Below are 22134 nucleotides of genomic sequence, written 5' to 3' on the forward strand. Positions count from 1 at the left end.
GATGCAGCTAAGGCCTTCGATAGTGTCGAATGGCCTTATCTTTGGGCAGTGATGAGGCGTTTTGGAGTGGGTGAGACCTTTATTAGCTGGGTTAAACTACTATATGCTAATCCACGAGCAAGATTAAGGATTAATGGGGAACTGTCGAAACCCTTCAACCTGTTCCGGGGCACTAGGCAGGGGTGCCCACTTTCACCCCTGCTGTTTGCCATGGCCTTGGAGCCACTGGCAGCATGTATTCGTGCATCCTCGGGGATTGTTGGCTTCCGACGGGGTCCCCATGTGGATGTTATATCTTTATATGCAGACGACACCCTTCTCTACCTGGGAGACACGGGGGAGTCGCTGAGTGAGGTTATGTCTCTTATTGACTTCTTCGGTTCCTTCTCCCGGTTCTCTATTAATTGGGACAAATCAGTCCTTATGCCTTTGGATCCCATCACTGCCCCCCTGCCGACTCGTGCCGTGGCTGTGCACATGGTGGACCAGTTTAAATACTTGGTTGTCCAAGTGTCCCCAGATGTAGGACGGTACCTGGAGCTTAACCTAGTACCCCTGCTTCGTAAATTTCGCCCCATTTTTCGGCTTGGTGTAAACTCCCTCTGTCGGTGGTGGGCCGGGTTAACTTGGTTAAGATGATTTGGGCTCCCGAACTCCTCTATGTATTACACAATGCTCCCCTCTGGATCCCAAAGTGGTGGTTCCTCCGTGTGGAATCCTTGTTTCGCAATCTAATTTGGAAAAAGAGCATTAGGCTCACCACACTTCAGATGAGTAAGGACAATGGGAAACTCGCGGTCCCCAATCCTAGGATGTATTTCCTTGCCTCCCAGGTTCAGCATCTGGGCGGCTGGGAACTGCTTGACCTTTCTGATCCCATCCATGCTCTCCTGGTCCCCCCGAATTCCCCATATATAGCGTTCACACACTTAGAGGCTGGGTTTACACAGTTAAAAGCCTCACTCCCGACGATCAGGCTTCTCCTTACACTGGCAATACGTGCAAAGAATGCTCCGAATAAAGGGATTCTTCCATGGTACTTCACTGTGGCGGAATTCCAACTATCGAGAGTTGCTCCGGTTGGAGGGAGTGAGTGCTGGGAGACATGGGGCATTGCTTTTTTGTGCAGGTCTATAGGGGGGGATGCTGAAATAATTTCAGGAACTCCAACAGGAGTTTGATCTCCCTAGACATTACTTTTTTCGATACCTGCAGTTACGCCACGCCATAGCAGTCCAATCAAGGACGGTACCACTTAGGCTGACTGAACATAACTTGACACTAGATGTTTTTAAGACCACTGACAAACGAGGCATGATCTCTCGCATTTATCTTACTCTGTTGGCTGCCTTACAGGACCCAGCCTTTCTTCCGGCCCGGGTTGGCTGGGAGAGGGACTTGGGCCCTATTGATGGATAAACTTGGGAACTATGTCTTTCCTCTATACCGTTGGCATCACTGTCCGTGTCGCAGAAAATTTCCCACTTATTCCTCTTTCATAGGGCTTACCGAACTCCGGTTCAGCTGTTTAAATGGGGGCGTAGGGAAAGTGATGTGTGCCCTAAATGTAATAGGGATCAGGGCACCCTTTTTCACATGATTTGGAGATGTCCCAAGTTGTTCCGATACTGGAACGAGGTCATGGACCCTATATCCAGGGTCTATAATTTTAGATTATCTAGGGATCCGGTTGTGTTTCTGCTTGGTGCACTGGAGGAAGAGAGTTTGACACCACATGCCCATACGGTGGTCCTTCGACTGCTGTATGTGGCCCGCAAATTGATAGACAGATATTGGATAACCTCCCGTGTACCAACGGTTTCGCAATGGGTTGAACAAGTTAATAATTTACTGATTAGAGAAAAAGTAACTTATCAACATCGTAAGGCGCACAAAAAATGTTATTCCCTTTGGCAACCATGGTTGGATGATCCGTCCCGGGCACCACCTCAGTTGGTGATGGATAGGCTCTTGATGGGTTAGACGTTGTGTGGTCTTCTAATGCTAACTGTGATGTTATCTGTTTACTCCAGTGGAATTGCTTCCCCCTTCCCATTCCCCCTTTTTCTTTATTTATTTTTTGGTTTCTTTTCCCTCTGTTAGGATAGTTTTGACCTCCTGAATCATTATACTTGTATTTGCACAATTTATGAATCCATGCAGTTGCATTTTCCTCTGACTATGCCATGATTGTATGTGACTTTATATATCTTGCCTTGTATTGCACTGTGCTGCACATCATGTTACTGCCATATCATTTTTTTTAATCTTTTATACTGTTTGTATTACGAGATTCTTAAGCTCTATAAAAGTTTATTTTCTTGAAAAAAAAAACCTTCAATTTTATTTCATTTATAGATATTTCCACATGTTTTGTGCCAGGTGCAGACCACTGACAAAAAGAACATGTTAAAGTTTTTTTTTTCAGGGTTTGGCAACACATTTATCATGAGACCTGAACCATGATTAACCTATGATTAAGTAGTAATGTGTAAAATGTGTTAAGGTGCTCTGAGATAATTGCTGATGCATGCTTTTTTTATTTTAATAAAGTCTTTGATGCTTGAATGTTATCAAATTCTTTTCTTTTTCAATGCTTAACCACTTTAGCCCCGGAGGATTTTGCTGCTTAATGACTAGGCCCTATTTTACGATGCGGCACTGCATTACTTTAATGGACAATTTCGTGGTCAAGCGACGCTGTGCCCAAAAAAAATTGACGTCCTTTTTTTTCCCCACAAATAGAGCTTTTTATTTTCTGCGCTATAAACAAAAAAAGAGCGACAATTTTGAAAAAAAAAACAATATTTTTCACATTCTACTATATAACATTCCCCAAAAAAAATTCAAAAAATCAAAATGTTTTAACATTTTAGGGCAATTTGTTTTCTGCTACATATTTTTGGTAAAAAAAAAATCACAATAAGTGTATTTTGATTGGTTTGCACAAAAGTTTTTGCGTCTACTAACTACGGGAAAGATTTATGTCATTTTTATTGTTTATTTTTTTTTTTACTAGTAATGGCGGCGATCTGCAATTTTTTGTGGGACTGCGACATTGCGGCGGACAGATTGGACCCCTAACTGACATTTTTGACACTTTTGGGGGTACCAGTGACATTACTACAGTAATCAGTGCTAAAAATATGCACTGTTACTGTTATAATGCCATTGGCAGGGAAGGGGTTAATATTATTAGTGATCAAGGGGTTAAATGCAAGCCTAGGGGAGTGATTATAACTGTGGGGGGGGGGGGGGTTGGGCTTGTGAGATCATCACAGACACATGTGATCCTATATAGCAGGATCACATAGCCTCTGTGATCACTGTGATCACTTCAGGGAGAATGACAGACGGCTGTGTTTACATCAGCTGTCTGTCCTTCTCTGTCCTGAGTGAACCACGTAGTACTACGTCAGTTTGCCCAGGAGCAGCTGCCTGCCACAGCAAATCTGCGGTGGGCTGTCGTCAAGTGGTTAAAGTAAAATCATGAGCAAGTTTAGGGCCTTTATATATTATTAAAAAAAAAACAAGAAGTAAATATGTGTTTAAACAAGCCCTCTCTGACTTGTGTAGCTGCAGACACTGTGGTGCTCTATACCCTCAAAATTCTAAGGAAAACCAGTGAGGGTGCTCAAGCCAAGTCTCAGCACTTACATTTATTTACATTATACATTAGGAGGCTAGCAGGCTGGCAAATTTATGCTGACAAAAAGAACAAAAAGATTTAAAGAAAGAAAAGAAAAGTTAAAGTAATTTTCTCAGAATGTTGAGAAAGAATTAATCTTTGATGCCTGCAGCAACATGGGTCAGTGAGAGATTGTTTCAAAGCATGTGAAACAGTTTGGTTAGAATATGTAAATAGGTGTATGGTCATTGCCTGTACACATTTTAACTTGTGTTTATTCAGCTAGACAGGTTGTGGTTCCATAGTACATACTAAGGTAGATGTTCCCAGATGGAATCAGTGATTTTTTTTTTACATATCATACCATTGCTTGCTGTAAAAGCGACAGGAGGTTCAGAACAGAAATTAAGGGGAGTCAATCGCTATCTTCTAAAGTGAGAATGTGTGTACGATAGAAGACAGATTCCCCCTTCCTTTTTCCCTGTCCCATCTCCCTCTCCATTGTTTTACCCCATTTCTTTATCTGTAATTATAATATATTTATATCCCTACTGTAAATAAATCCAACTCTTATGTTAAGAATTAGTCATGCTTCATTGGAAGCCAGACAACCTAAATAGAGCATATTTTTACTGTAAGAGACAGCTGTTAAATTAGGTGACCTATTTCACCTATTTTCATGAAGTCTTTTATGCCCATGTCTTTTGACCTACAACAATGAGGGGAAGAGGGACATACAAATAAATATGTAGTTTTGTCAAAGATACCTTTTATTGCTGGTGTTATTCTTTATAGAGCTAAAATGATTTGAAGCAAATACATACTTTTTCTGTAGTTAGAATTGCTGCCAGTGCTGTACAAGATAAAACTTGATGTTCCAAAACTGAACTGGCAGAACTGTTTAATATGCTCTTAAATAATTTATCCAGATTATCGGTCAAAATCCCAGCATTAAAGTTTTAACTGTAAATATGGCATAGAAGAAACCTGTAGATAATTATTTTTTATGAAGCTCCATCATGGAGTTTTCAGTTATTCAAGCTGGTAACCTTCTCACATTCACTTTAGCCTTATGGAAATGTTATGTGCATGTTTTTTATTCTTCCCCTGATGGGAGCTGCTGCTTCCACATAGGAGACAAACTATTTGGGTCCGTAGCGTTATTAATCTCCCAACATTAGAATCTCGCAGTCTATATGCTGTACATTTAATCATTGTCAAAGTCCCAGTGTGCATCTTCGCTGTACTGTTGATTTCTGCATAAATATTTTATAGGTCTCATCAGAGACATATCTATATCATATTTGAAGTTCCTAGTGGGCAGCATAGTTATTATCCTTTTCTTTATTAAACAGCTCCACATTGACATGCACATTTATTTTTAAAGGTGTAATAATCAGTGCCTTGAGAAAATTATGTGATCTAGATTTTACTTGGACTTACTAAGCAGAACTAATTTGAAAGCTTGCTGAATGTGTATAAAAGAACTTGCTTTAAATTAAATACTTGTGCTAAAATAGTTTACCAATATCAACCTGTTTTTAATTTGTATGTTTCAGGATTTTTAAGACTTTCAGAAATGTTTCTTGATATTAGCCAGTTCATGAAAGCACCTCTATCCAATGCACATGTGCACATGTGACAGCCATAGTTGAAAAATAATATCCTATATCTTCTTTTACAATTGACTTATTTTTAGAGGGCACCTCATATATCATGTAAAACAAGTCACCTTGAGTTATCACACTCGTACATTCTACTCTTCCCTGACTTTGGGAGGATTTTGACCTCTAGATGCTAATGGGTTGTTTTAAAAAAGATGTAGAGATTGTTCTTTAGAAAAATTTGTGTTCAATTAGCTCAGTAAATAAAGTAAAGCTTATGTTCACCTTTAATACCATATATGCAAGGTTCATAAAGAACAGGAATTTTGTTTACACATAGTTGACTAATTGAAGTGAGCACTGCTACACCTCATATACTAATCTATGTGGATTAAGCAGTAAGCAGTCTCTACTTTAGTAAATCAATTTATACAAGACTTTTCAAAAAAACAACTGCGCTAGTGCAAATCAAAAAGAAAAAATAAAAGCAGCGACTTCAAGTGTGACCAACACCCCAAAATACAATAACAAAATAAGTCGCGCTATGAGTGATAAATTAATGAAAAAGTGATCAAAACGTGTCCATAGGCTCCATTGAGAGGTTGAGTGAAGAGATGTATCTGTAGGGGTCCCTAAAGACTGAGGCTTACCAGAGATCAATTAAGAGTAGGCCAGATGTTATCGTGGGGATCCAATGGAGACCTGAGAACCTCTGTCAGAGCTGATATGCAGAATCTCAGAAGACCACAACCATGGAGTTTATGTGGAAAAAAATATAATGCGCCATAGCGTAAAACCAACAAAACTAGTAACTATAAAAATAGTAGGTGCACTCACAATGTGAAAACTGACACCAACCATAAATTGAAGTGATAGGGTGTGGGATATATACTCCTTACCAGAGTAAAAATATAAATCTGTGACAATCCACGCAAATCTCTAGGTGAATATGTGAAATTATAAATGAAACTTCCACCATCAAACGGAATAGGTTAGATACTCCTTACCGAATATGAATAGTAATGAGCTGGTCTGTGAACATGCAAGAAAAAGAAGAGACACCTCCACCGATATAAATACTCCTTACCAGATGATAATAATATATGGGCTTGTAGTGAATAATCCAAAAGGCTTCCAAATTGATGATAAACCCAAAAACTCGTGACACCACCACCTAAAGTAAATAACCTTACCAGATGCCAATGTAATCATGCAAGTAGCCTGGTGGTGTAGTGGATCACTGCAGGAGACAGGACCTCAAATACCAGCCAATGGAGACTCGGGCTGTGTCAAAATACGGAACAGGGTTTCCACCATCAAACATGTGAGACCAGCAAGCCATGTGCTTCCATCTGCAGGTCGGATAATAGCAAAAAATAGAAGGTCATGGGACTTTGTGTAAAGCAGGTCACTTTGGATAATATATATATATATATATATATATATATATATATATATATATATATATATATATATATATATATATATATATATATATATATATATATATATATATATATATACATATCAGTAAACTCACAAGTCAGCTCTAAAGGTGGCAACAGTATCCAAAAAACTTTTGGATACTGTTGCCACCTTTACAGCTGACTTGTGGGTTTACCAATATATATATATATATATATATTTTTTTTTTCTCATATTCACTTTTATTCATAGATACCCTCTGGCATCAAACTCCTGATGAAGCAGTAGTGACCCGCGAAACGCGTAGAGTTCTAGGGTGTCCAGCTTCTCTGTCCATTATATTCAAATCAGTTATGTTATTTTATTTATCATGTATCATGTATTTTTGTAATGATTAACTTTTATATGTTAGCTTTTTTTGTAGACATTTGTATCATATATTGAAATTGTCAGTGTGTGTTATTATCATGAAATATTGCTCAATGATTCTATATTAAATATGTAATTTTACATTTTGTTTATTTTTATTTTTATCCTTATGTTGTTGCAAAGTGACCTGCCTCACACAAAGTCCCATGACTTTCTATATTTTTTTTTTTTTCCTATGCAATATTAGGGATGGAGGCACTTCACTATGGCTGCTTTGGGTCTCAATTTCTTTAGGTAGATATTAGGTCTTTATAAGTGAAGGTCTTACTACCATTGTTCATGCTGCTGATTAAAACCTTATATTTATGGAAACCTTATCTTCTAGAAAATGGTTGAAAATGGCTGATCTTAATTTCAGTCAGTGGTACCGTTACATCTGTCCTAACATTCAGGGTGCCACTGGGAAAGAAAACTAGAGATATCTTCATAGTAAAAAAAAAAACAAATAAAAACACAAAATTTGGCAAAGTTTTAACCTTTGCTGTATTGCTGTTTGTGTGGACACCTCTCCTAGATTCCAAGTGCAGGCAGACAGAAAGCAAGGAGATTCTCCCTCAGTAAAACCGTTCCTAATTTATCTCAAACTCTGATAAATGGCTAATGGCTGGGTGAGCTTTAATTTATTCAAACAGAACATACTTAGCATTATTTAACTTACAGTGTTTCTACACTTATATCCCAGTGGAATGTCAATGTTTGATCATAATGTTGGTTCCCTAGCAACACCTTTTTCTCTGCAACATCACTGACATTTGAATGGTTCCATACTACTATTTAGTGCATTTTTACATTTTATTATTGCTTACTATTAGGTTGGAGCTGTCAAAAAATCTATCCATTACTATATTGGGTTAAACTTATGCTATAGTAGACAATGGACAAAGCATGATGGATACATGCGCTTGAGGTTTGGATGGCCCTTAATCACAGTACTGGCGCACACCACTCAGAGCTGGTATATTGCTTTTTATCCCAGGAGTTTTACCAATTTAATGATGCAATTTGTAATACAATGTCAATATGCTCCCATTAAGTGTTTTAGTTTACTCTAGAGTGTTGATCATTGGATTTGTACATTTTGGCTGTTGGCCATAAGAGATTACAGCATTCATTGTAAGTTCTCTCCCACATTATGTCTTTTGAGATGTCTAGGATCCAGGGAGTATCTTAATTTGTGAGTTGACAGCTATATACAAAAAAATGTTTTCAGAAGTTGCTTTACCTGTTCTTAAACTGTTCACTTATTCATCAACTTTCAAAGAGGATAAGTTTTTTTTTTTTTTCACTCAAAACAGCCTTTTCCTTTTTAATGACCACTGGTTCCATACAATATTTCTACAAATCTTTGTTCTCAAAAACACATTCTCAAAAACAATATAGTAATATTAAGCTGATAATCCTTCACTTCTTCACTTAATAGCAGTATGTTACTATTGTTCATTGTCAGTAATTAATTCTGTGGAAAAACACTATTGTATGCCCAGAGCTCTGTTTTAGCTCTGTTTCACTCAGTGTTTTAAATGTTTCATTCCTTTTTCTATGTGAGGCATGATTTCTAATTATTATCTTTCAGTCTCCTTTTTTTTTTTTTATCTGCATTCTCAGTTCTGTTACTATATATTTTAATTGCAACCCAAAATGATTCAAGTGCTCTTATAACTGTCTAGTCAGCTCTCTCCTAGCTATACCCAAGCTGCTCTCTCTCTCTCTCTCTCTCTATTATATCTGAGGATTTAGCTGATTGGCTATGTACCTGACCATGAGTCTCACAGCTGCATTATAGACGAACTGCTACTTATCTTACAGTGCCCTATTACCTGTCATCTTTTCTCATTTGCCTGTCTAGTGTATCACATAGTGCCCATTTCTTGCCTTTACCCACCCTCACAGGTGAGAGAAACCTATAGGACCACACATGTGCAGCCCAACCATATTTACCCCCAGCCAGCCAAGCTCACCTGATGACAGCCACAAGATGGTCAATATCTCTCAAAATATTGACACTAGAACGGCGCTAGCTGGGAAATAGCCAAACATCACCTTTAACCACAATGCAGAAGAATATAATATGTATAAACCGTGAATCCCCACATACAGCATAAAAATGATATAGAAGTATATTTGATTTGATTTGTCGAATAGAGAGAGTTGACATCCTGCATGTTACCTTCAGTGAGTACATTTGGAGATCTAAGAAAGTATTGTCACAATCCTTAGCAATTCAAATTGAGCATATAGTAAAGCATTCAAAAGTTGCCTTCAACCAAAAATCAAACCTACAGAAGCAGTAAATTCAGAGATATAGGTATTTGAAGCTACAGTATATGCAGATCATGACTTTTTCTGTAAACATACAAGCTTGGTCTTACCATTTCCCACCTGCCAAGCATTCCTTATTTTTAGTACACACATTAAAGGATCAATTGCGAGAATCAGAAAGTTTAAAATGTCAATATTTTAATATCATTTCTGCTGCCAATACTTCTGGATCTACTGCTTGGTTTGATATGGAATTTACATGTAAGGTAACCTCGGCTTATGCATTTTGCATTATACACCTAATTTGAATTGCTTAGGTTTGTGATATGCTTACCTTAAAGTACCAAATTCAAAATATAAAATAGGCACTAGTGACATGACAGGCATCATGTTCAGCATTGTTAACATGTAAAATGGTTATAGTAGGGTCCATAAAGTAGCATTCACTCTTCATAGACTGTTGATGTTTTAAATAGTCTTGAGGTTAGGGATGGATAGTTGCAATTATGTAGTCTAGCGTTTTTTTTATTAATTGAATCTCAGGCTATAGATATGAAAGTGTTACTAAGCCCACAACAGTAAAATCAGTGTGTATCTGCAGTAAAGCATGCTTGTTATACTCACAATGGAACCTAAGGGGTTAATCCTCTGCATTGTGTAAAAAGACTGTTTGGTCCTGTCTCCTTTAGCCTCCTCTTCTTCCAGAGTCCCCAAACCATCTCTGAATAGTACAGAGGCTAGGAGACAAGCTGCACATGCTCAGTTTGGTGTGTAGTGCTAGAGAGGTTTTTTTTTTTGTTTTTTTTGGTGGGGGAGAGTACATGTGATCAGCACAGGGCCAATCAGCACTGTCCAGACAGAGGGTCAGGGACCCTGGATCCTCATGGGAAAGTCAGGGGAGAACGAAAACACTTCTTACAAGCTTTAACCAAACACTAATAGAAGTCACAAGACTGCTCTAACTGCTGATGAGGAAAAGTATTTAGCAGTTTATATTTACTAAAATTATTGCATTTCATGTGCTGTGTACTGTGGGAGACCAGATATAGTGAATGCAGGGTCCTGGGTTTAGTAATAATTAAAGTCTGAGTACTGGGTTGTGACAACTCAGAGATGCCTTACATTGTTGTATTTTATGCAACAAATGATTCACAATTTCATATGCAAACTGTTTGTTATAAGCATAAAAACCTGCAGTGCCACACAATCAGAGTGCAACAATTAGTCATATATTTATATAAAGTGCAAAAATTAAGGTAATTATAAATACTTCAATTCTATAGTGCAGTATAATATCCAGGGTTTTTTTTCCTCAGAGAATAGGTGCAGAAACTCGTCCCTTCTGAGTAATTTCTGCTCCCTATCCACCTCTGAGCACCATCCCTTGGTCCCACTCCCTATCCACCGCCTTGTACCGCCCCTTTTAGATAATACATATAATTTTGTGCTACTAGGTAATTTTGTATAGAATTTGATAGACCCCCTCCCCCCCAGCAACAATAGATTCCCCCAACAACAATGTATCCCCAGCAACAACATAAGATCTGCCAGCAGCCAGCATCAATAAACCCTCCAGCAGTAACAGACCTCTCCATCAATGGTAGATCCCTCCCAGCAACAATTTACCCACCGCCATTATAAGACCCCCTGCCAGCAACAATAGATACCCCCCACCCCCACACCCCCCACACTCCTTGCCATAAAATACATTCAGTGCTGGAGGTGCCTGAACTGCATTCTCACTGAAAAAAAAACTCTGATAATATCACAATAAATATAAAGTGTATATGTATAAAACGGCATAAAGTGCGAAAAAAAAAACAAAAAGTCCTGTATAGTTCAAATACTGTATGTAATAGAATTCCTCCACCAATGACTCAGATTGTTGTCATACTCTTCCCAGTGTAAAGAAGCAGCACCCACCACCTCATGAAATGAGCACTCGCCAGTAAATGTGCTACAAATTGTGTGGCAAGCTTAGCATGTCATCATAGGTAGGTGTCATCCAGGGTAGCCTATGCATTCATCCACAGTGCTCTCCTCTCCGGTTTCCAGTAATGATCCAAGCTTCAGAAAATAAAACTCACACCAAAGCCAGCAAAGATGGTAATAGTGTAATATTTATTGCACCATGAGAATCACATACAGTATCTCATAAAAGTGAGTACACCCCTCACATTTTTGTGAATATTTGATTATATCTTTTCATGTGACAACACTGAAGAAATGACACTTTGCTACAATGTAAAGTAGTGAGTGTACAGCTTGTATAACAGTGTATATTTGCTGTCCCCTCAAAATAACTCAACACACAGCCATTAATTTCGAATGCGTTTATGTGAAATCTCCATCAACGGATGAAAATTATATTATAATAAGAAATATATTTTAGATGTTAGATATACTGTATATTTAAACTATTGAATGCCATATTGATATTATTGTAAATAGTTTTCCACTTCAAAGGTCTGGCCTTTTATTTCCCCTTATTATATGGGTAGTAAACAGCATACTTGGAATCCTCCAATCAGGCTGTGCCTAATATACTAGAACTATATTATGTGTAAACATACAAGATGACACCAAAAGGGGGAAAGGGGGGGGGGGTTACAGTAAATCTAGGTATGTTAACACCCCGGAATGCTATCAAAAAACAAGGTGGTCCTGAAGAAACCTGCGGTCATGGCAAGCAGGCGAAACATGTTGACCATAGTTTTCACTTTATGGAGTTCAAGACAGCCCCTGTAATGTACTTGCTATGTACTGTCTAATACACTGATCCTTTGATGACATTGCTTCACTGCACACATAGTGATCCATACTATTGCAGTTGGAATTGAATGAATTGATCCAGCATCTACAGCACCTGCAGCTAATCGGCAACACTCGCATCTTCCTATGCTTAGAATGAGGACAGGTACAGCGTGTCTGATCAGGCCAGCATCGAGGGATATCCTAAAGTGTCCCCCCCGCAGCAGCTGGGGGGAGAGTGGGGAAGCCAGCAGCACTGCAGGTCAGAGGGAGGGGCAGCTAGCACAGGGAAACCTGGGCAGTAGAGGGAATTGGCACTGCACATAGTGATTAGAGTGTGCCCAGGCACTCCTGGCACACCCCATGCGCATGCCTATGGTCTGCAGGTTTAATGATCAGCTGAATGTAGTCACCTCTTGCTTTTTCACCTAAAAGCACTCACATCATGTTTTTTTTACTTTTGTTCAATCCCTATATGCTCTTTGTGAGCTTTGGGTTGCTGTCAGTGATGATTAACCACTTTACCACCGGAGGATTTTGCTGTCTTACGTCCAAGCCACTTTTTGCGATTCGGCACTGTGCGACTTTAACTGACAATTGCGCGGTCATGCGACGCCGTACCCAAACTAAATTTATGTCCTTTTTTTCCCACAAACAGAGCTTTCTTTACTTTTGCGCTATAAACAAAAAAAGAGCGTAAATTTTGAAAAAATAAAAATATTTTCCACATTTTTTTATATGAAATTCCCACCATAAAAAATGTAAAAATCAAATTTTTCTTAAATTTTTGGCCAATTTGTTTTCTGCTACCTATGTTTGGTAAAAAAAAAATCACAATAAGCGTATTTTGATTATTTGCGCAAAAGTTATTGCGTTTACTAACTAAGGGAAAGATTTCTGTCATTTTTGGTGTTTTTTTTTAACGAGTAATGGCGGCGATCTGTGATTTTTTTGCAGGACTGCGACATTGCGGAGGACAGATCAGACCCTTGACTGACATTTTTGACACTTTTGGGGGTACCAGTGACATTTCTACAGTAATCAGTGCTATAAATATGCACTGTTACTGTAAAAATTACACTGGCAGGGAAGGGGTTAATTTTATTGGAGAGGGAGGGGTTAATGTATGCCTGGTGCTTACTAACATGTGTGGGGGGAGGTGACTGAGTGACACAGGGACAGATCGCATGTTCAGCTATGCTGAACCCTGCAATCTGTCACTGTTTGTCACTAAGAGATCCGCCCGCTCTGTTTACACAAGTGGGCGGATCTCCAAACTCGATTCCCCGACGATCGGGGAAGAGCAGCGGCGATTGCCGCTGCTCCTCCCCTGGCCCGACTCCCGCTGTGACTGAAAACAGCGGGAGCGAGCCTCCGTTAAATTTCAGTTAGGGGTCCGATCTGTCTGCCGCAATGTCGCAGTCCTGCAAAAAAATCGCAGATCGCCGCCATTACTAGAAAAAAAAACAATAACAATGACAAAAAACTTTTGCGCAAATCAAAATACGCTTATTTGGATTTTTTACCAAAAATATGTAGCAGAAAACAAATCTGCCTAAAATGTTAAAAAAATTTGATTTTTAAAAAATTTTTGGGGGAATGTTATATAGCGGAATGTGAAAAATATTGTTTTTTTTTTTCAAAAATTTTCGTTTATAGTGCAAAAATTAAAAATTGCACAGGTGATCAAATACCACCAAAAGAAAGCTCTATTTGTGTGAAAAAAAAGGGTTTATTTGAGTACAGCGTTGCACGACCGCGCAATTGTCCGTTAAAGTAATGCAGTGCCAAAACGCAAAATAGGGCCTGGTCAGGAAGGGGGTCAAATCTTCTGGTCTTAAAGTGGTTAAAAACAATACACAGAGCATAATCCTGGCATTAAAATGGACCTACATTTATAATCTAAAGTTTGACTGTGTAATGGGGATTTATTAACACAATTTAATACAGTAAAGTATTTAGCAAAATAATGTTCCTTTATAAAGATACCTCCTTATTAGAAGCAGCGGAGTACTTCCACACACATAACAGTACCTAGACACACCCTTCTAGCTTCAAAGGAGCTATCCCAAAGTTTTACGTTATAAGAGCCATATCCCATCCACTATTGCCCCATATCACTAAGGTGCTCTGAAAGCGTCATCGGAGGGTTGGGTCTAGAATCAGAACCAGTTGTTTGTTTCTAGAATCAGAATCAGAACCAGCTGCTTGTTTCTTTATTTAATATGGCAGGATCCTTGTAGGCTCACAGTGCTATGTGATACATAAAAAAATTGGGACTAGACAAATGCTTTACCTGCTTTACAAGCTGTTGCATGTGCTTTATCATTTATTACTAATATGTCTTGCATCATTTGAAGGATAAGGTTGTCTGAGTCTAAGTAAAACCTTAAAGGGGATGCATAGTGGTTTTTCATACATTTTTGCATATTAGCATTTTATATTTTAACATCCAGCCAGCAGGTGGTGCTATAGTCTCCCTTTCACATGCTTACTTGTCCATCCTCAGCATGTTTTCTGAAAAAACAGTTGCTTAAAGAGTGCAGAAGCTCAAGTTCAAATTTACAGCCAAACGTAAACGAGTCAAAGCAGTTACTCGTGCTCATTATTCCCCTTCTCTTTCACACATTAAATGAAAGGGACATTAGCTCATTAAAGTTTTAGAGTAAATAATTTAGAAAGAACAGTATAAGTATAAAAAAATGAATGATAAATTAAATAAAATTTACACCAAATCATCATAGTTTTACAGACAGGTGCATAGCAAAAACAAAATACAAGTATGGGTGGCCCTTCTATTTCATGTTCTGGTGGCACATGATTAGTGGCTGAGCCCTGACATACAGCTTGGATGATTATAATGATAATTATTTGCAGTCAGCTGTTACTCTATTTAACAATATGACATTTATTGCCAAAAATATAACTTATCACAAATCAGCTAAGAAAAATTGTAATTAAAAAGGTATTTTTAAAAAGTAATTACCTATGTGATTAAAACTATGTAACTACGTAACTATACCAGTGTGAAACTCTGTACTTTTTTTTCTTTATCCTTAATATAATGCAGTCATTTCTGGCACAGAGTGGATGCATTTTTAATCAAATCTGTCAACATATTTTTCCCCAACCAATTTAAATGTCCCTGCAATGTAATGTCTGTTTACTTTAATATGTAGTACACACTCATGTCTCAATCAATATGTTAACCTATGATATAGTATTCCATTCTAAGCTAATTAAATGCTCCTAGCAGTGCCTTCTGCAGTGTTAATCAACTTGTCACTCAATAATCCCTATCAGTTGTTCAAACCTGAAAAGGGGATTACTTCATATTTTTCACTACTTAGTGCCTTGCCATATAAATAGTAAGGAAAATGAAAAATATTAAGCCAAAAAAAAGGTCATCATAAAGATTATCAAAAATATTTACTGAATTATTGTTATTTTTTCTAACTATATGTGTTAAGCAAACATTTATAATATATTTTGGTATGTTCACATATTTGCTTCCTTTTATATCAGCATGTACCTTTATTTTTAATCTTACAGCACGACTGACTATAACTTTCGTTTTTAGATAGGCACTGATAGATAGGTACATTTCTTTTCTTGGAGACTAGGGGGTTGATTTCTTAAAACTGGAGAGTGCAAAATCTGGTGCAGCTCCGTGTAGAAACCAATCAGCTTCCAATTTTTTTTCTCGAAGCTTAATTGAACAAGCTGGAGTTTTAAGCTGATTGGCTACCATGCAGAGCTGCACCAAATTTTGTACTCTCCAGTTTCAGGAAATCAATTCCTAGGTATGATAACAGTCATCTCTATTTCCCTACAAAATACTGAAGTTAAAGTGTCACCTAAACCTTGGAAATATTTTAACTTAATCCCAGGCCAAGTGTAAAACTATGATCTACTGCCCTGAGTTCTAGGTTTCCTGCAAGTTGGACATACCCGAATTAGCACCTAGATAGATCTCCCAGCTGGGGACTGCATTTGAATATTATAGGTCCCCATTGCAAGAGAGAAAAGTGAGAACTATATGATTTGCAATGGCATAAGCCACAGAAGACACACTCTTATGTTCCAGAACGTGCAGTGAAAAACATACATTAGCTTGTGACAGTAAACAAATCTGGTGAAATCTTTAAGCACTTTAAGGCTCCGTTTTCACTACCGCGGCTACGAAGTCGTGCTACTTCTAGCGTGACTTCGTAGTGAAAGTTGTTTGCGGCTTTCAGTGTGACTTGTCCCTCATTATAGAGGGAAGTCGCACTGAAGTCGGCCCAAAAGTAGTGCACAAACTACTTTTGAAGTCGCCGCAACTCAAGTCGCGGCCGTGAAAACAGGCCGAATTGAAATCAATGGCTTTTGACTTGCTGTGCGACTTGACATGTGTCAAGTCGCACCGCAAGTCGCAATAGTGGAAACGAAGACAGGAAGGATTTGCCCCCTTAATGACCAGGCCCTATTTTGCGATTCAGCATGCATTACTTTAATGGACAATTGCTTAATCGTTCAACAATGTACCCAAATAAAATTGATGTCCTTTTTTTCCCCCACAAATAGAGCTTTCTTTTGGTGGTATTTGATCCCCTGGGCTATTTTTATTTTTTGCGCTATAAACAAAAAAAGAGCGACAATTTTGAAAAAAAAAAAACAATATTTTTCACATTCTGCTATATAACATTCCCAAAAAAAATCAAAAAATCAAAATGTTTTAACATTTTAGGCCAATTTGTTTTCTGCTACATATTTTTGGTAAAAAGAAAATAGGAATAAGCGTATTTTGATTGGTTTGCGCAAAAGTTATCGCGTCTACTAACTACAGGAAAGATTTATGTAATTTTTATTGTTCACTTATATGCTATGCTATGCTATGCTATATGACATTCTAAAAAAAAAAAAATTAAAAAATCGAAATCTTTTAACATTTTAGACCAATTTGTTTTCTGCTACATATTTTTGGTAAAAAGAAAATAGGAATAAGCATATTTTGATTGGTTTGCGCAAAAGCTATCGCGTCTACTAACTACAGGAAAGATTTATGTCATTTTTATTGTTTTTTTTTTATTAGTAACGGCGGCGATCTGCAGACCCCTAACTGACATTTTTGACACTTTTGGGGGTACCAGTGACATCACTACAGTAATCAGTGCTAAAAATATGCACTGTTACTCTAATAATGACACTGGCAGGGAAGGGGTTAACAGTATAGGTGATCAAGGGGTTAAATGGGACCCTAGGGGAGTGATTCTAACTTTGGGGGGGGCATGGCTTCTGAGATGACCATAGAGACCTGCGATCCTATATAGTAGGATCACATGAGCTCTGTGGTCATCCCAGGGAGAAGGACGGTCAGCTGTGTTTACAACAGACGACCGTCCTTCTCTCTCAGTGGGGAGCGATCATGGGTGTCACCTGACCCGCGCATCGGCTTTCCCGCTGCCGAGTGGGGGCGGGAGCCCGCCCCCCTAACTTCCCACGCTCGACCGAAGTAGCTCTACGTCAGTTTGCACAGGAGAGCCACCCTGCCGCACAGTAAAAAGGCGGCGGGTGGTCGGGAAGTGGTTAATCCTACTTGTCTTCATGACCATAAGTCAGTAAATCATGAACCTATTGACCAGTAAAGGCATTAGATGTAAGCAATAATGAGCTCAATTAATTATATACATTTAATTTTCCTAAATTGCTGCTAAATAAATGCAAACTTTATTTTTTACTTTAGAAAGTTTAAATGTATTCCAGCAATGAATACTATTTTCTATAGGAAGTATTACATCAAGTACCACCACTGTTGCGGAATATATTTAATTCAAGAAAAGTAATTATTTCATAAAGCAAAATACATGAAAGAAAAACATGTCTTTCACAGCCGTAAGAACAAACAAACCACCCACAAGGAAAGAAATGATCATTGAGGCTTGTATAAGAATAGGCTGGTTTCATTTTTATTTTATTGTGTTTCTACTGTTTGTGTATAAAAAGGAAACACTGTGATTATGGTCGAAAGAGGTCAAAAGGCCTAAAATCCATGTGTGACATGAATAACATCTTGGATTTAGTTTCAAAAATAATATTTGAATTGAATCTAAAACTTAAGAGCAACATTTGAAGAGTTTTAGATGATGAATTGTTAAAACACAACTCAGTTTTTAGGGTAAATAGTTATACCCATATACTGTACAGTATGTCTATGATTGCTAAAGTCTGTCTCTCAAATAATTTGTATTAGAGCATTATTCCACCAGGCTCCCATTGACTCCTAATTGCACAAAGTAGATTATAATATTTATCCTTAAATGTATAAACGTATAGGTTTGTTGCATTGCCTGAAAGAGCCGCCTGTCCGAAGTACAATGTGGGTGGGTAGTCCTGAGGAGGTTAAAGCTCAACTAAATTTCCACTTTAAATACACTAAGTACATTCCAGGTGCATCAAAACCAATGGTGTACATACTACTCCCTGCTTAGGCAGAGCCATAGCTCTGCAAACAGAAAAGTTCATTCTACCTAATGCAAGTGATGAGCCAAACCTCCACAGAGAGACCACTGCTTTCACACAGAGGAGTCCTTCTTGGCAGTAATAATATAAATACAATCAAATTGCAATAGACAGATAACTACCAAACCAAATATATACACAAAAATCAGTATAGGAAAGGGGGCACATACCTATCTGCAGAACAGCCCTGAACTGAGTGCTGATGTACATTGTGTGTACAGTTCCACTGTTCACATGTTCAGATACACTGATGAAAAGAATAACACTCACCTAATTCTAATGAAGCAGTGGAGTTGAACATATTTTTAAGACTGAACATTAACCTAAAAAGAAAGTTTCCTTGACTATTAAATTGTACAAACATTTGATCAAGATCTCAAGCTAAACCGGTGCAGAGACCGGGCCAAAACTATCACTAAGGATTTTTTATGCTGAAAAAGCCCACCTCGGCTTATGCTCGAGTCACAGTCTCACTTACCTTTTCCCCGGTCAGTGTGCATGCGCTACCGCTGCTTGGGAAAGCCATACACGTTTGGCCACTCCGGGGCAGACGGCGCATGCACGGTGACGTGCTGGTGCCGTGGGGTGCCATTTTTTTTTTTTTTTTTGTAAATCAATTTTTATTGAAAAGATAGGAAAGTAGTAACAATACATGCAAACACGGTAAACGGTGGTACATTCTTATATGAGTATGAACGATACCAACAAGTAATGATTATTGTAGAAATGCCGGTTGCATACACAATCAAAGAAATACAGTGCAAAGAGCACACTACGTGCACTCAATCAAAACCAAAACCAAACTTGAAATAGGGATTGGCGCAGAATGTTGTGGAAGACGAGCTCCCACCCCCATCGGGTACACACTGTGGGAGCGCCGTCTCCATTCTCTTATTTTCTCAGACACAGGGTCGCCACTACCTGTGTATGACTCCCTACCACAATTGCTGTGGAAGTGCCAACATCTTGTAGTTACCAAGAATGACCAAACAAACTATGAACATGGTATGGGGTAAAAGGAGGGAAGGGGCAGAGGGGGGAGGGGAATGTGCCACCAGTGCTATGAACATACAACTGATAAAAGTATGCTAGCGTGTCATATCATGAGAGGAGATTACACAATTAGTCAGGAGGTTGATCAGTCCAAGATTTCCACTGTTTCTTGAAAACATCTGCCTTCCTAAGTTTGAAGGCGAGCATTTTTTCCATTTCATACTGGAGGGTTACTCTATTCTTAATCTCTGCTAGGCATGGAGGGCTAGTAGTCCTCCATTTGGCTGCTATAGCTATTCTAGCAGCAAACAATATATGCGCCAATACCTTCCTGGGACCCGGGGGGAAGGAATCCAAACCAAGCCCCAGCAAGGCCAGCTCAGGTGTAGGGTTACAAGCCATTCCCAACAATTGGGAAGCCCACTTGAAAACTACCTTCCACATGGGTTGAACCACCGGACAGCTCCAGAATATATGTAATATATTACCTTGCATTTGACAATCCCGCCAGCAGAGGGAGGAGAGCTTCTTATCCATAGCGTGGAGTCTAGCTGGGGTCATGTAGTAACGATGAAACAGTTTCTGGGAGTTGTCCCAGTGGTCCACACATGCCGAAGACGAGCGGCTGTACTGGAATGCCCTCACCCACTGAGAAATATGGAAGGATTGGCCCAACTCTGTTTCCCATTTTAGAATGGTAGAGGTTTTGCTTAAAGGGGGTTGGAAATTAAAATATCTATAGCAAAGTGAGATACCCTTAATATTGGAACGGGATTTAGCAATAAGGAATTCCCAAAGTCTTTTAGGTATAAGGTTAGTTTTTGAGGTGTGGACCTTATTGTATGCTGAGATCTGGAACTTCGTTAACATGTCGAGGGCCGATTGGGGTTGGATTAAATGCTCGGAGAAGTGAAAACCCCTCCTTCTCCATTGCAGAGTCGAAACTCCCGGGACGAGCAGGTCATACGCCGCTAGGGGGGTACTGAGTTGAACACATTCCTCGTCACAGAAGTTTAGACCAAGCAGATGGGTCCACGCCTGTAAAGTAGCTTGGATGGTAGGGTAAGAAGAAAGACTAATTTTATGCAGGAGGCTAGCTGCAACAGTTAGAGCATGTAGGTTTTTACCTGGTGAAACCTGTCTTTCAATCTGATTCCATAGGTTATCCTCTTGGTGTACAAACCAATAGCGGGCTTGTGCCAATACTGCTGCTCTATAATACGCTTGTGCATTGGGGAGACCAACTCCCCCTAGTTTGTGGGGTTTGTAAAGAGTGGTCAAGGCTATCCTAGGTGGTCTCCCATCCCAAATGAATTTCCGTAGCAGTGACGCTAGTTTATCGAAAAATAATTGGGGGATGGGGATGGGAAGTGTCCTAAAAAAATAAAGTAATTTCGGAAGTACCTGCATTCTGTAAGCAGCGATTCTGCCCAGCCAGGAGAGATGGACCTTCCTGATTTGGGAGAATTCGTCCGCAATGCTATTCAATAATGGCAGGAAGTTATAATCATACAATTTAGCTACCGGAGAGGTAAGTTGGACACCCAAATATGTTATTGAAGGAGCCTCCCAATTACATGGGAACACAGATTTAAGATCGGAAATGTCAGCAGACGGGATGGAGATCGGAAGAGCATAGCATTTGGTAGTATTAATCTTATAATATGAAATTTGACCAAATAGTCGAACAATAGATTGTAGGGCAGGTAAAGATACACTGGGGTCAGTCAGGGTCAAAATAATATCGTCGGCAAACAGTCCCAATTTGTGTTCAGTACGTCCCACTTTTATACCTTTGATGGTGGAATTGGACCTAATAGCTTCTGCCAACGGTTCTATGGCTAAAGAAAATACAATTGGAGAAGGGGGGCAACCCTGCCTCGTGCCATTTGTCAGGGTGAATGCATCTGACAGGATACCATCTGTGAGGACTCTTGCCGAAGGTGTAGTATAAAGGGCCATAATAGCCGAATGAATAAATCCACAAAACCCAAACTTAATGAGAGTTTTGGACAAATAGCCCCAATGGACCCTATCAAAGGCCTTTTCGGCGTCCAGCGCCAAAAAGACCGTTGGAGTAGGGTGTTCTTCAACAAACTTTAAAAGATTAATCATACGACGGGTACCATCTGTAGCTTGCCTGCCCTTCACAAAACCTACTTGATCCAGACCCAGCAGATACGGCGTGCACAGTAATAGTCTGTTAGCTATCACCTTCGCATAGATCTTCAGGTCCACATTTAACAGTGATATGGGCCTGAAGTTGAGGGGGGAGTCCGTCGTCTTCCCCGGCTTGGGGATGGTAACTACCGTGGCTTGGAGCATTTCCGGAGGGAATCTACCAGTTGTACAGGCTGAGTTAAAAAGCGGGACAAGATGGGGGATAATTGTGGGGGCCATCAATTTGTAGTATTCTACGGAAAAACCGTCTGTGCCTGGGGATTTGTGAAGTGGAAGGGAATCAATTACGGTTTGAATTTCGTCTTGGGAGAAGGGTTTGTTCAGTGTTTCCAGGGAGGCTTCATCTAATTTTGGTAGAGAGAG

The sequence above is a fragment of the Pelophylax lessonae genome (genome assembly GCF_965119305.1).
Source record: "Pelophylax lessonae genome assembly, chromosome: 5".
Lineage (NCBI taxonomy): Eukaryota > Metazoa > Chordata > Amphibia > Anura > Ranidae > Pelophylax > Pelophylax lessonae.